The following is a 12705-nucleotide window of genomic DNA, read 5'->3' on the forward strand; positions in this document are numbered from 1 at the left end:
ATGCCTAAAAATCCCTACATTAACATGTCTGCACAATTTAGAGAGGAATTTTCATTTTCATGTTTGTGTCATTTTCTGGTGCTTCTTGGAAATTCTACTGTCTGTTGCTCTGTGCAATCATACTCCTGTATTAGTCTTAAAATGTTTGTATCTCTACCCATATGCGTGCACTAATGAATACAAGATAAGAATGAGTTTGTTTGTATTTTTGTGCCGACAGTTGTGCAAGTGTGTTCATGATGACGTTTGGGTTTATGTTTGTGCTCACAATTTCTCTGGCTTTGAAACGACGTGCATATTTCTTTATGTGGATATACTTGCATTCATGACTATTTATGTGTTAGCTTCTGTATACATCTTTCCTGGTTATTGGTGTGCACAATGTTTTTCCTGTCATTTCACATATATGTGAGCTTTTGTGAGTGTGTTTATGGAGAGTATTTTATGGCATATATGCGTTCTCAGAACCTGCAGGTAGGTGTGACTATATATCTGCATGTATGCGTTTATGCACGATCATCTGTCTGTGATTTAAACGGTACAGTATAAAAGTCGGCCTGTGTGCATGTGTTTGTATTTGCCGGCTATGTCGAGAGTCTGCTTTTATGCTTTTACTCTACAGGGACTTTTAAAAATATATCACGATAACTGAGTGTCACCCTGGTGGTCATAATTTATTGTGTTCATTGGTCAGAAAAGGACAGTGTCAGATACAGTCTCAATGGAATTAAAGCAGGAGAATATACTTCACAATATCCTGCAATGAATGTTTTTTTTTTCTTCTGCCGCTAACCTGCGGTGTATCTGAGTAGTGAGCACAGGCTATGCACAATGCAAGTCCTTGACCTGATCGAACTTTAACTGCATGGATAGAATATCAGTGAAGAGGAAAGGCACAATTAATCACACGGTGGTGTACTTAAACTGCAATCGGAATAAAGAAATCCATGATTATTTTCATTCCAGTATTATATTCCACCAACAGATGTTTTTCTTTTTTATTAATATAAATTAATGGGGTCGATCAATTCGAGGTAAGTGTGCACAAAACCCGATTTACCACTAGAGTTAAAACTGTTCTGTTGATTCAGTTGAAAGTAATCTGAGTAACCTCGTGAATCTATTCTCTTAAGCTACAAAAAACCGAGAGAACTTCGGACGCTGTAAATCAAGAACAAAAACAAACTTGCTGTAAAAGCTCAACAGGCCATTAACAACTGCTCACCCTCCCAGCCTGATCGTTAGCAACTCCTTTGTCTGTCCAACTGTCTTTCTCTCTTTAGGCTCTATCCTATCGTTTACTCCCGACGCATCCCACCACCTTATTTTCTGCATATAAACTGACGTTTCCCCAGCCACTATTACTTCTGAGGAAGGGTCACCAGACGCAAATCGTTAACTCTGCTCTTTCCTTCACAGATGCTGCCAGACCTGCTGAACCGTTCCTGCAACTTTGTTTTTGCTCTTACTACACGATGTGGAAGTGTGAGTGAGAATGGGAACTGCAGATGCTGGAGAATTCAAGATAACAAAGTGTGAAGCTGCATGAACACAGCAGGCCAAGCAGCATCTCCGGAGCACAAAAGCTGACTTTTCGGGCCTTGAACTTTCATCAGACAGCTCTCTGATGAAGGGTCAATGCCCAAAATGTCAGCTTTTATGCTCCTGATATGCTGCTTGACCTGCTGTGTTCATTCAGCTTCACACTTTATTATCTTGATGTGGAAGTGTCCCTGTTGTACTGGGTTGGAGCAGATCAGAAGTCACAAGATACCAGACTATATTCTACCACATTTACTTGAAGCCAAAAGCTTTGTAGCACGTCTCCTTTTGTCAGGTGAAGTCGAGAGAAATGCACAGACCCATCATTTATATTCACAGAGATAACAACATGATAATTCCAGATAATTAAGCTCGTCAAAAGATAAATAAAATGTTGCAAGCGGAGTATCAACAAGTCTTTTTTGCAGATGATCAAACGTGTCAAGCAGACGGAATAAAGCGTGAACAGATGAATAGCGAGTGAAAGGATGACCGTTGACTTGATTAATAATTACAAAACATCAAAACTAGTATGGTACTGAAGGCACATCGCTGGAATAACATAGTAGACATGAGTTGTGTGATGAATGTCTAACCAAAGTCACAAGCAATCAAAAACTGTACAAACTAATGGAGGTAAAGGGATAATAATATGTTTGGAAAAGTTATCAAGGTGATGGCGTCAAAATAGAACAGTCAGGAAGATTTTACACGGAATGGTGTGGTGGTTACATGTAGCACGCCTTGAACCCAAGATCAGGTTTGAGGCTGTCCTCATGTGTCTGAAACGTGGATGCCCTTAGGCCATGTAGAGGCTACAATAATGGATGAACAGATTGGACATACATTTGCTAGGTAGTAGTGTTCCATTTCAGAGATAATGGGAACTGCAGATGCTGAAGAATGAGAGGTAACAAAGTGTGCAGCTGGATGAACATAGCAGGACAAGCTGCATCTTTGGAGCACAAAAGCTAACGTTTCGGGCCTAGGTTCCATGTCAGCTGGCGCACACTTGAGATGTCAAAGACCCTCAGTCTCATATCATCGGATAACAGTCCTTCAAGGTGGACTTCGAGGTACATAACAACACGCTATCTCTGAAAGGAAACAGATTACCCAATCCCATACTGATGAGGACAGCCTCAAACGTGATTATGGATTTATGTTGTTCTGTCTGTCATCATCCCACACTGTTCTTCGTAATTTTTTTTTCTAATGTTCTGTTTAGACATCATCACAGTGATACCTCAATGTTACTACACCGTTTACCTCAATTAATCGCTACAGTTTTGGATTTAATTTTGCATTAGGTAGACACTCGTCATGCAACCAAAATACTATCATATTAAACCAGCTACGTCGTTTGTCTCTAGCATCATCCTATTTTTATTTTGTTGCAATGATTAAGCGAATCATGCATCATTCCTTCATTTGCTATTCATCTATTTAAATTTTATTACACAATTTGTCTCTTTTGATAACCTGCAAAGACTTGTTATTCAGCCTGACAATTCCAATCACACCATTTGTATTAATCATTTAACGCTCTTACTTGCAATGAATTGTCTTTCCGTTATCTCTCTGCACATAAATTAAGCACCTGTCAGCTTCGTGCCACTTCAAGTGATGAAGAAACAATGCTCCAAAATCTTGTGATTTCAAATAAATCTGTTTGATTAAAAGCTGGCGACGTGTGACCTCTCACATAAACAATATTTGAAATACATGGAAACAATTGAGTTGATTATCCGGGCAAAAAAAGTTCCATCTTGTGGTTGAATACAATTCTGCTTCTGCTGTTGCTGTGATACACATCACCACATGAATGCCCAGTTTTGAACTGCAACACGTGGAATGTAATTGTACTGCCTGCCCCCAGTTCAGACAAAGTCCCCATCACCCCTGCACACAGTGACCTACTCTGGGTTGTGATGTAGTCACACTTGCTTTTTAAAAATCTTATTGTTCTGAGGGTGTTGCCTTGGTGTCACGTCTCCAATTTGTCACACTCCTCAAAACCCTTTAACATATTCATCTGAACCTATTCCCTTCCAGTGCTGTCATCCTCTGCATTTAAATTGAATGCATTCTCCCTGTTTATCTCGCTGATCATCATTAAGCGCTCTGTAGTGTCAGTGAATCCAGCCTTATGTAGTTTCAGAACCAGTGAATGTGTGCACCTTGCACTGTTATTCACTTCCTGGTGTCATGATGCTCGATGTTGGACAGGGCGTTTGACACACTTTTTTGGAATTTATTCACAAGCTCAAATTGTTCTGATGGCATCTGTATAGTGAAAGCAAAGTTAATCAGCTGAATCCAGTGACGGTTTTTCAAAGCTCGCAGTTTCTCCAGCAATTTGTGTTTTTGTTTCCAATCTCCAGCAGCCACGGTTCTTTGATTTGTTGAGCAATTATTTTGAGCGGATTCATATCTGGAGAAAAATAAAAATCAAAAGAACTACGGATGCTGCAAAAGAGGAACAAAAAAGAAGTTGCATGGAAAAGCTCATCAGGTCTGGCAGCATCTTCAAAGGAGTAAACATTGATAGAGAATTCGTTGAAGAGTAGAAAGCAAACAGTAAGTGTAAATGGGTGTTTTTGTCTGTCTGGCTGTCAATGGCTAGTGTTGTAGCTAAGGGATCAGTTTTGGGACCCCAATTGTTTGCAATTTACATAGATGATTTGGAGTTGGAGACAAAGTGTGGTGTGTCAAAATTTTCAGATGACATCAAGGTGAGTAGTATAGCAAAGTGTGCAGAAGACACTGAAGGTCTGTAGAGGGATATAGATAGTCTAAGTGAGTGGGCAGAGGTCTAGCAGATGGAGTACACTTTTGATAAGTGTGAGGTCATCCATTTTCGTCAGAATAACAGCTAAATAGACTATATTTTAAATGATAAAAGATTGCAGCACGCTGCTGTGCAGAGGGATTTGTGTATCCTTGTGCATGAATCACTAAAATTAGTATTGCAGGTGCAGCAGATATTGAAAAATGTCAAATAGACTTGTCTGTCATTGCTAAAGGGATGGAGTTTAAAAACAGGGAGGCTGTGCTGCAACCTTTTCGGGCCCCTACTGAGGCCACACCTCGAGTACTGTGTGCAGTTTTGGTCTCCTTACTTCTGAAGAGATATACTAGCATTGCAGCATGTGCAGAGGAAATTCACTCGGTTGCTTTCAGAGTTAAGAGACTTGGATTATGGGGATTGTCATGGTAGGCTGGGATAATATTCAATGGAATTCGGAAGAATGAGGGAAGATCTTATAGAAACATAGAAGATTATGAAGGGAACAGACAAGGTGGAGGCAGGGAGGTTGTTTCTGCTAGCAGATGAAACTAGGGCTAAAGGGCATTGCCTCAAAATAAAGGGAAGCAGGTGTAAGACTGAGGTCAGGAGGAACTTCTTCACCCAAAGGATTGTGCATCTGTGGAATTCCTTGCCCAGTGAAGCAGTTGAAGCTACTTCGCTAAATGTTTTATTTTAATGCAAGGCTAGATAAGCTTTTGAACTGTAAAGGTAATAAGGGTTTTGGTGAGTGAGCAGGAAAGTGGAGCTGAGTCTCAAAAAAAGATCAGTCATCATCTTATTGAATGGTGGGGCAGGTTTAAGGGGCCGAATGGCCTACTCCTGTTCATAATTCTTATGTTCTTATTTTCTTAACGTTTTGGGTTCCGGTGACCCTTCCTCACAACTGAGGAAGTTCGAGGAAGTGCCACCAGAACTGAAATGTTAACTCTGTTTTCTCCTTCACAGATGTTGCCAGACCTGCTGAGGTTTTCCAGAAACTTTGTTTTGTTCATATCTGGAGAAACTGAGCAGGCCTGACTGCATCTGTGGAGACAGAGAAACAAGAGTTAATGTTTTAAGTCCAGCATGACCCTTCTTCAGAACTGAAAAGGTTTGAAAACTGGGCTTTTTCATACCTTGACAGAGGTGGAGGAGGGGTGACAAGCACAGAGGGTATAGATGGGCAGTGCTGCAGACAATGGGCTTTCAATTGCGGTGAAAGAGAAACAGATGTAAATAAAAGTGTAAATGGGGGAGTTGGGTTCTCTCCGTTGAGTGCAAAATAGCCACAAAAAAGACAAGCTCCATAGGGAACGAGGAGGGACAATATGAAAAAGAGAAAACAGTGATAATGGGATCAGGCTGTGAAGTTATGGAATTGAACATTGAGACCTACAGGCACCAAGGAACAAAGTGTAAAATGAGGTGTTACTCTAACTTGGAATGTCCTTCATTGAAACATTGTGGGAGCTCAGGACCGAAATATTTAGCATGAGAGCAAGATAGTTTGAAATTGGAAGCGATGAAAATGTGAAGGTTACTCCTACTGACAGAGTGGAAGTGTTTGACAAAGCAGTCTCTGTCTTGTCTCATCAGAATAAAAGAGACAGCATTGTGAATAACAATGACAGCAGACTGAATTGAAAGTGTACAAGTGAAATGCTGCTTCGCCTGCAAGGTGTGTTTTCAGTTGCTAGGAAAGGAGGAACGATTCTGTGATCTTTTCAAATATCTGGCTTTATTACTTTTTCAATATCGACTGCATGTTGTACATTGGGACCTGTGCAGCAACTGCTTTAATTGTGCCTTTTAGAATTTTTCTAGACAATTTGCTCGCAAGCTGCTGCCTGCATCCTTAACTACTGAGCCGAGGCTAGAGTTTATTTGTCATGTATGTTCCTGTCTACTTTAAACTGATATCCTTCATTTCAAATGTACTTGCAAGTCTGCTGTTTGTAATAGAATTTTTAAATATAACCTTTGTTATGCTGCAGCTTAATCAAACAATTTTCAATGTCCTCCACAACTTTCTTGTTTTTATACCTCAACTCATAAAACTAAAGATACAGTGAGCCTTCTTCACAACTTTTTTCACTTGCCCCACCGCCTATAATTTCCAATCTCCTGTGTCCCTCTGTCCTTAAACAAGAAGGTTATATTTGCCTGTATTCTGGGACTTTTCCTGACCTGAGCAATTCCTGAAAGATCACCTGTAAAGCCAAACAACTCCTCACCTATCTGTCGATGACTATGGCTTGCAGTCCATCTGATCTGGTTAAAATATCTACCTTCAGATCTTTCAGCTTCCCCAGCACCTTCTCTTTACTGATGGTCACCACATCCCTCTGCCCTCTGATTCGCTTGATGTTCTGGCTGGCTGCTGGTGTCTTCCACCGTGAAGACTGATGCAAATTCCCTATTCAGATACTCTACCATTTCTATGTTATCCGTAAGTACTCTAGCCTCATTTCCAGCAGTCCCGTGTAGGGTCATCCTTCCCTGTCTTCCTTCTCACATATCTAAAGGCCTCTTGCAATCTTCTTTTATATTATTAACACGCTTACCATCATATGTCATCTTCTACTCCCTATGACTTTTATTATTTATCCTAAAATGGAATTTCAAGTCTTACTAATCCTTTGGATTTCCAATAGTTTTCACCACTTTGAACGCTTTGTCTTTTGCTCGTTTGCTGTCCCTGACTTCCTGTATTACCGACAGCTGCCTTGTCCTCCCCTAAGTATGCTTCTTCTCCCTTGGGAGGAATTTGAAATGTGCCTTGAAAATTATCCCAAGAAACTCCTGGCATTGCTGCTCCACTGCTTTCCCTGCTCGGGTTCCCTTCACATCATCTCTGGCCAGTTCCTTCCTCCTGTCTTTGTAGTGAAGTTCCTCAATTATAATCATGTCACATCCACAAATGAGCAATGCGTCTAACTGAAAGAGGGAGGTTTGAGAGATGTGAAACCGAACACTATTGGAAGATTTATTAATAAGTTATAAATAGAGACAGAGACCGAGACAGAGAGGGAATATGGATGAAGAAGTGTAAAAATAGAGAAAAATAAAGTATTGGCAGAAGTAAATGTACTTCACTACTTTGGCAATTTCTGTGTGCTGTGGTCCTCTGAACAAAGTGTGTACAACAGAATAACGTATTGACATTCTCTGTCTGATGCCAGAAATTTTATCTCCATTAATATGACAGAGACCGATCATTGACAGAACCTTGCCGGTCAGTATATTTATTTTCTCACAGTGTGTTAATTATTTGAAATAAGGTGGGACACCCAAAGCAGGAATTTATAACACACAAACTGAGAGATGACAGCTTGGAAACCCAGAGAGGGGAAATTCTTGAGAGAAAGGGAACAGAACACATGAGCTGAGAGTAAAATAATATTTCAACGTTTCATAAATATTGTACATCGTATGCACTATAATTTGTTAACCATGTCTCTGTTGTTAACTCTGAATGTCTCATGCACACATGAACAGTCTTATCTACCTGCACACTCTGACAGAGAGTATATATCAAACCATTTCTCCTCTATTCCAAACTATTGTGTTTTGTTTATATTGTCACTCTCCATTCCTTCAGCTAAATAAATTCTGTTTCCTTCTCTGCATTTTAGTTTATTCTGTCTATAAGAAGATATTGGTGTCTGGGGGAAAACGCTTTATTCCTGCCCAGTCTCCACAGCCACTGTACCCTATTCATTTCTGTTTGTTAACCACTCACATAGATGCTGTCTCTGACTCTTTAATTCCAATAAACAAGGCAATTTGAAATGTGACGCATACTTTTGAGCTAAGGCCCAATAATATGGTAAAGAATAGGTGTATAAACTGCTCAAAAAAAGTTTGCAATTTTCGAAGCAAATTATTAATTGCTTTGCATTCAGGATAAAATGTTGCCATGTCAGAGCAATAAGAGGAAAATTCAATGAAATCCACACTTCCTGTCTTTCTTCAGGGCAGTTGTGGCCAGAGACAGTGTTTAGATTGGCAGTTGTAGTGGAGGAGACTTCAGTGCAGTAACAGCCTCTCGATTGGCTCTGAGGAACGTGGTTACATCTAGTTTCTCACGTGGATAACACAAAAAAGTCTTCAAGCCGGTGCAGAGAAAGCATCACCTTTCTCCTTTGTCTCTGTCTTTGTGAGAGTAATTGGAGATGGGCACGAAGACCAATAACAGGCGATGTCAGCATCCCACCCAGACCAGGTATTGTTGTTACATTAGAAGTGTCAGACTGTAAGGGGTTAACTGGGGCTATTTGTTCTGTGACTCGAATTAATGTCAGTCTCCACGGATACTAACTGTGTCACTGGAGGGTTTCCCTCTTCTATTCATAAGGGGTTTCTTCCAATGTGTTATCCCATAGTATCAGTGGCTGTGTCATCCTCAATACAATTGGGATCAGCAGCTAAAGAGAGAGGCCAAGATCAGAATCTGTGACCAGCAGATTGGGATTTTCCAATGATGGATCAGAATGTGAGAACAATGGAGTGGAATGTTATGACAACGTACCAGCATCTGAGAGAAATCGATTGGAATATTTCAACAATGGACAGGAGTTTATCCAATGGCCTTTCCCGACTTTCTTACTATTGGTTACCTTTACCGCAGCTGATAGAACGGGTACTGAGGTATATTCAAGCAGGTTACTATCCCATCCTGGCTATTGTTGGTGTTCCTGGTAAGTTTTTCTATCTCTTCCCATTTATTAATTCCGTAAGCCTTTGTGAACAGCATCTCAATATCTGTGTTCTGCATTTTGCAAAGATGAAAACAATTGTATTCACTTTCAACTACAAACTCAGTTCTTATTCCATGGCTTCACTTACAAACATCTGTCCATTGATTCCTTGTGTCAAACTTGGCGAACAGCATCACAATTTCTATTTTTTTCGGCAAAGATGTAAACTATTGCATTCCCTTTCAATTACAAATTCAATTCTTATTCCATGGCTTTTTTCACCTTCACTGACAAACATCCGAGGAGGAAGAAAAATGTTCATAACCAGCATTGGCCCATTTTGCCCTGAGCTGATTTATGTCACAATATTCCCTTTATCACCATTAATATCCCCATTGTTCACTTCTGCCTCAGTGCTGTTTCTGAATAAACTATATGTTCTCCTTTTCAGTTGTAGTTCTCTTCTGGCCACACTTGCAGTTACTAAAATTTTGATTGAATTCTTATTCATAGCTCTACCTGGACCAATGCCAGTTGCAAAGTTTGAAGCCAGTTTGATTCTAAAAGGAGGTGGTCACAGCTTTGTGTCACTGGTTTCGGCATAATCAATTGATGGCCATCAAATGACAGTTCATTGAACTGTTTCGATTCAAGAACTTTCCAAGTAGCAGTGGGTGCCATGCCCATCATCTCCTAAGTGCAGTGATCTGATGTGTTTACTTGGTGATAGAGGCCATATCTCTTCATCTCAACCCCACTGACTTACTGCTGAGTGGAATGCATTACTCCTGTCTCCTCAGAAGAAGATACAGAAAATCTTCCAGAAATTCCACAGGACAGAGAGACTGCGAAAATGAGATATTGTTCTAGGTAACAATTCATAAAGAAGAATTACTCAAAACTAATTGAAATGACGTTTGGTACATTGCTCTGGTCCATCCCAGAGTATGTATGGAGATGGCAATAGAGCTAGTGAAAGAGTTACAGAACACTACAGCTCTCCAGTCGAACCAGCCAATGTCAAACATAATCCCAAACTGTCCTAGTCCCACCTGCCTGGGCTTGGCCCATATCTCTCCAACAGTTTCCTGTTCATGTACTTATCCAAATGTCACTTAAAACTTGTAACTACAAGAATGATTCATTATCATTAAAAATTATTTAGCTTCTGGAACTTCTGGTTCCTGCTGAATGGAAATGGCTGTTGTAACCCAAATAAAACCTGCAGTTAGGGAAATCAAAATAAAAGTAAATTTTGAACAACTTGATGTCTGTTATGAAGAAAATAATGGAATATTTTATGAAGACTGGGAAAATTACACACTTGGGGAATCATGATATGAGCTGGCAGAATTTACTTCGATTCAGGAAAGGGAAGTCATCTTTGATAAACTTTTGGAATTTAATTTCATTAAACCATCCACAAATTTCAGATGTGTGTCCAATTTTTCCCCAGAAATGTCTTCCATTGCTGCCCCACCATCTTCCTTGCTAAGATTCTATTCCTGTTAACTCTAGCCAGATCCTCCTTCATGCCTTTGCAGTTTCATTACTCAGTTATAATCATGTCACATCCAAATATGTGCAATTATTTAAACTGAAAGAGGGAGGTTTAAGAGATAAGACATGGAGAAAGATTGGACTATTTATTAACACAATATATGTTATCTGTTTATGAGAGAGAGAGAGAGACAAAGAGAGAGAGATTATGTGTGATGAGATGTAAAAATAGAGAAAGCTAGATTCTGGACAGAAGTAGATGTATGTTCCTATTTGTTTTCGCAATTCCTGTGTGTTGTGTTCCTTTGTCCGGTGAGTGTACGACTGAGTAATATGTATTTAATAGTTGAAACATCCACACATAAGAACTAGTGGGAGTGGTGTATTTGAATTTACAGAACACTTTTGATATGGCTGCACACAGTGAGTCACTAAAGTTGGAGTCGCGGAGTAAGGGGAGATATACAGCATGGATTGAGAATTGTTTATTTGAGACGAAACAGAGAGTTGAGACCTTTCCAGAATGAATGTTGTTACTTTTGGTGAATCACATGTATCAGTGTTTGGACTACAGTAATTTGAAAGGTATACAAACAGTTTGGATGTGACCAGCAATAGCAGAAATCTCATTTTGTAATGATTAAATGGTGTGCGGTTGGGAAGTGTTTTTGTCCAAAAGGACCTGCATGTCCTTGATCATAGGTCAATAAAATTAGTACACACAGGGGTATCAGTAATGAAGGAAGTAAATGGTATGTTGTCCTTTATGGTCAGATGATTCAAGAATTGAATGAAACCATATGTCTGCACTTTTAGAGCCTTGACGAGCGAGTATTTAGTGGCATTATGTACAGGTTTGATCTGTTTTGTAAGGAAAGACCTCCTTGCCACATACACGGTACAAACAAGTATCACCAGTCTAATCCCTGAGATGATGGTACCATGAAGAGTGAGTGAAGAAACTGAGTGTTTAATCTGTAGCGCTGTGAGAATAAGAGATTACTGCATTAAAAGTTGAAGATTGGCAGTGAACACTTCTATGCACAAAAGACATTGATCGGATGAGAAATCCCATACGTTACCTATCTAGGTACAAGATAACGAGGTGTAGAGCTGGATGAACACAGCTGGTCAAGCAGCATCTTAGGAGCAGGAAAGCTGATGTTTTGGGCCTAGACCCTTCATCAGAAATGGGGGAGGAGAAGGGGGGTTCTGAAATAAACAGGGAGAAGGGGGAGGCGGATCGAAAATGGATAGAGTAGAAGACAGGTGGAGAGGAGACAAACAAATCAAAGAGGTGGGGATGGAGCAGGTAAAGGTGAACACAGGGAGGGAGATAGGGATGGGATAAGCCAGTCCAGGGAGGAAAGACAGGTCAAGGGGGTGGGATGAGGTGAGTAAGTCGAAAATGGGGGCGTGGCTTGAGGTGGGAGGAGGGGAAAGGTAAGAGGAAGAGTAGGCTAGGGAGGCGGGGACGAGCTGAGCTGGTTTTGGGATGTAGTCGGGGGAGGGGAGATTTTGAAGCTTGTGAAATCCACATTGATACCATTGGGCTACAGGGTTCCCAAGCGGAATATGAGTTGCTGTTTCTGGAGCCTTCGGGTGGCACCCTAGTGCCATTGCAGGAGGTCCAGGATGGACATGTCTGTGGAATGGGAGGGGGAGTTGAAATGGTTCATAACTGGGAGGTACCGTTGTTTAGTGTGAACAGAGTGTAGGTGTTCTCCAAAGCGCTCCCCATGACCCCACTTGGTTTCATCCATGTAGACAAGGCAACAATGGTTATTACTGATGCAGTATACCACATTAGCAGATGTGCAGGTGAACTTCTGCTTGATGTGAAAGGCCTTCTTGGGGCTTGGGATGGGGGTGAGGGAGGAGGTATGGGGGCAAGTGTAGCACTTCCTGCAGTTGCAGGGAAAAGTGCCGGGTGTGGTGGGGTTGGAGGGGAGTCTGGAGCGGACAAGGGGGTCACGGAGAGAGTGGTCACTCCGGAAAGCAGACAAGAGTGGGGAGGGAAAAATGTATTTGCTGGTGGAGTCGGATTGCAAATGGCGGAAGTGAAGGGGGATGATGTGTTGGACCCGAAGGTTGGTGGGGTGGTACGTGAGGATGAGGGGGATTCTTCTTTGGTTGTTATTGTGGGGACAGGGTGTGTGGTGTCTCCGATGT

The sequence above is a fragment of the Stegostoma tigrinum genome, unplaced genomic scaffold, assembly GCF_030684315.1.
Source record: "Stegostoma tigrinum isolate sSteTig4 unplaced genomic scaffold, sSteTig4.hap1 scaffold_57, whole genome shotgun sequence".
In the NCBI taxonomy this organism is placed as follows: domain Eukaryota; kingdom Metazoa; phylum Chordata; class Chondrichthyes; order Orectolobiformes; family Stegostomatidae; genus Stegostoma; species Stegostoma tigrinum.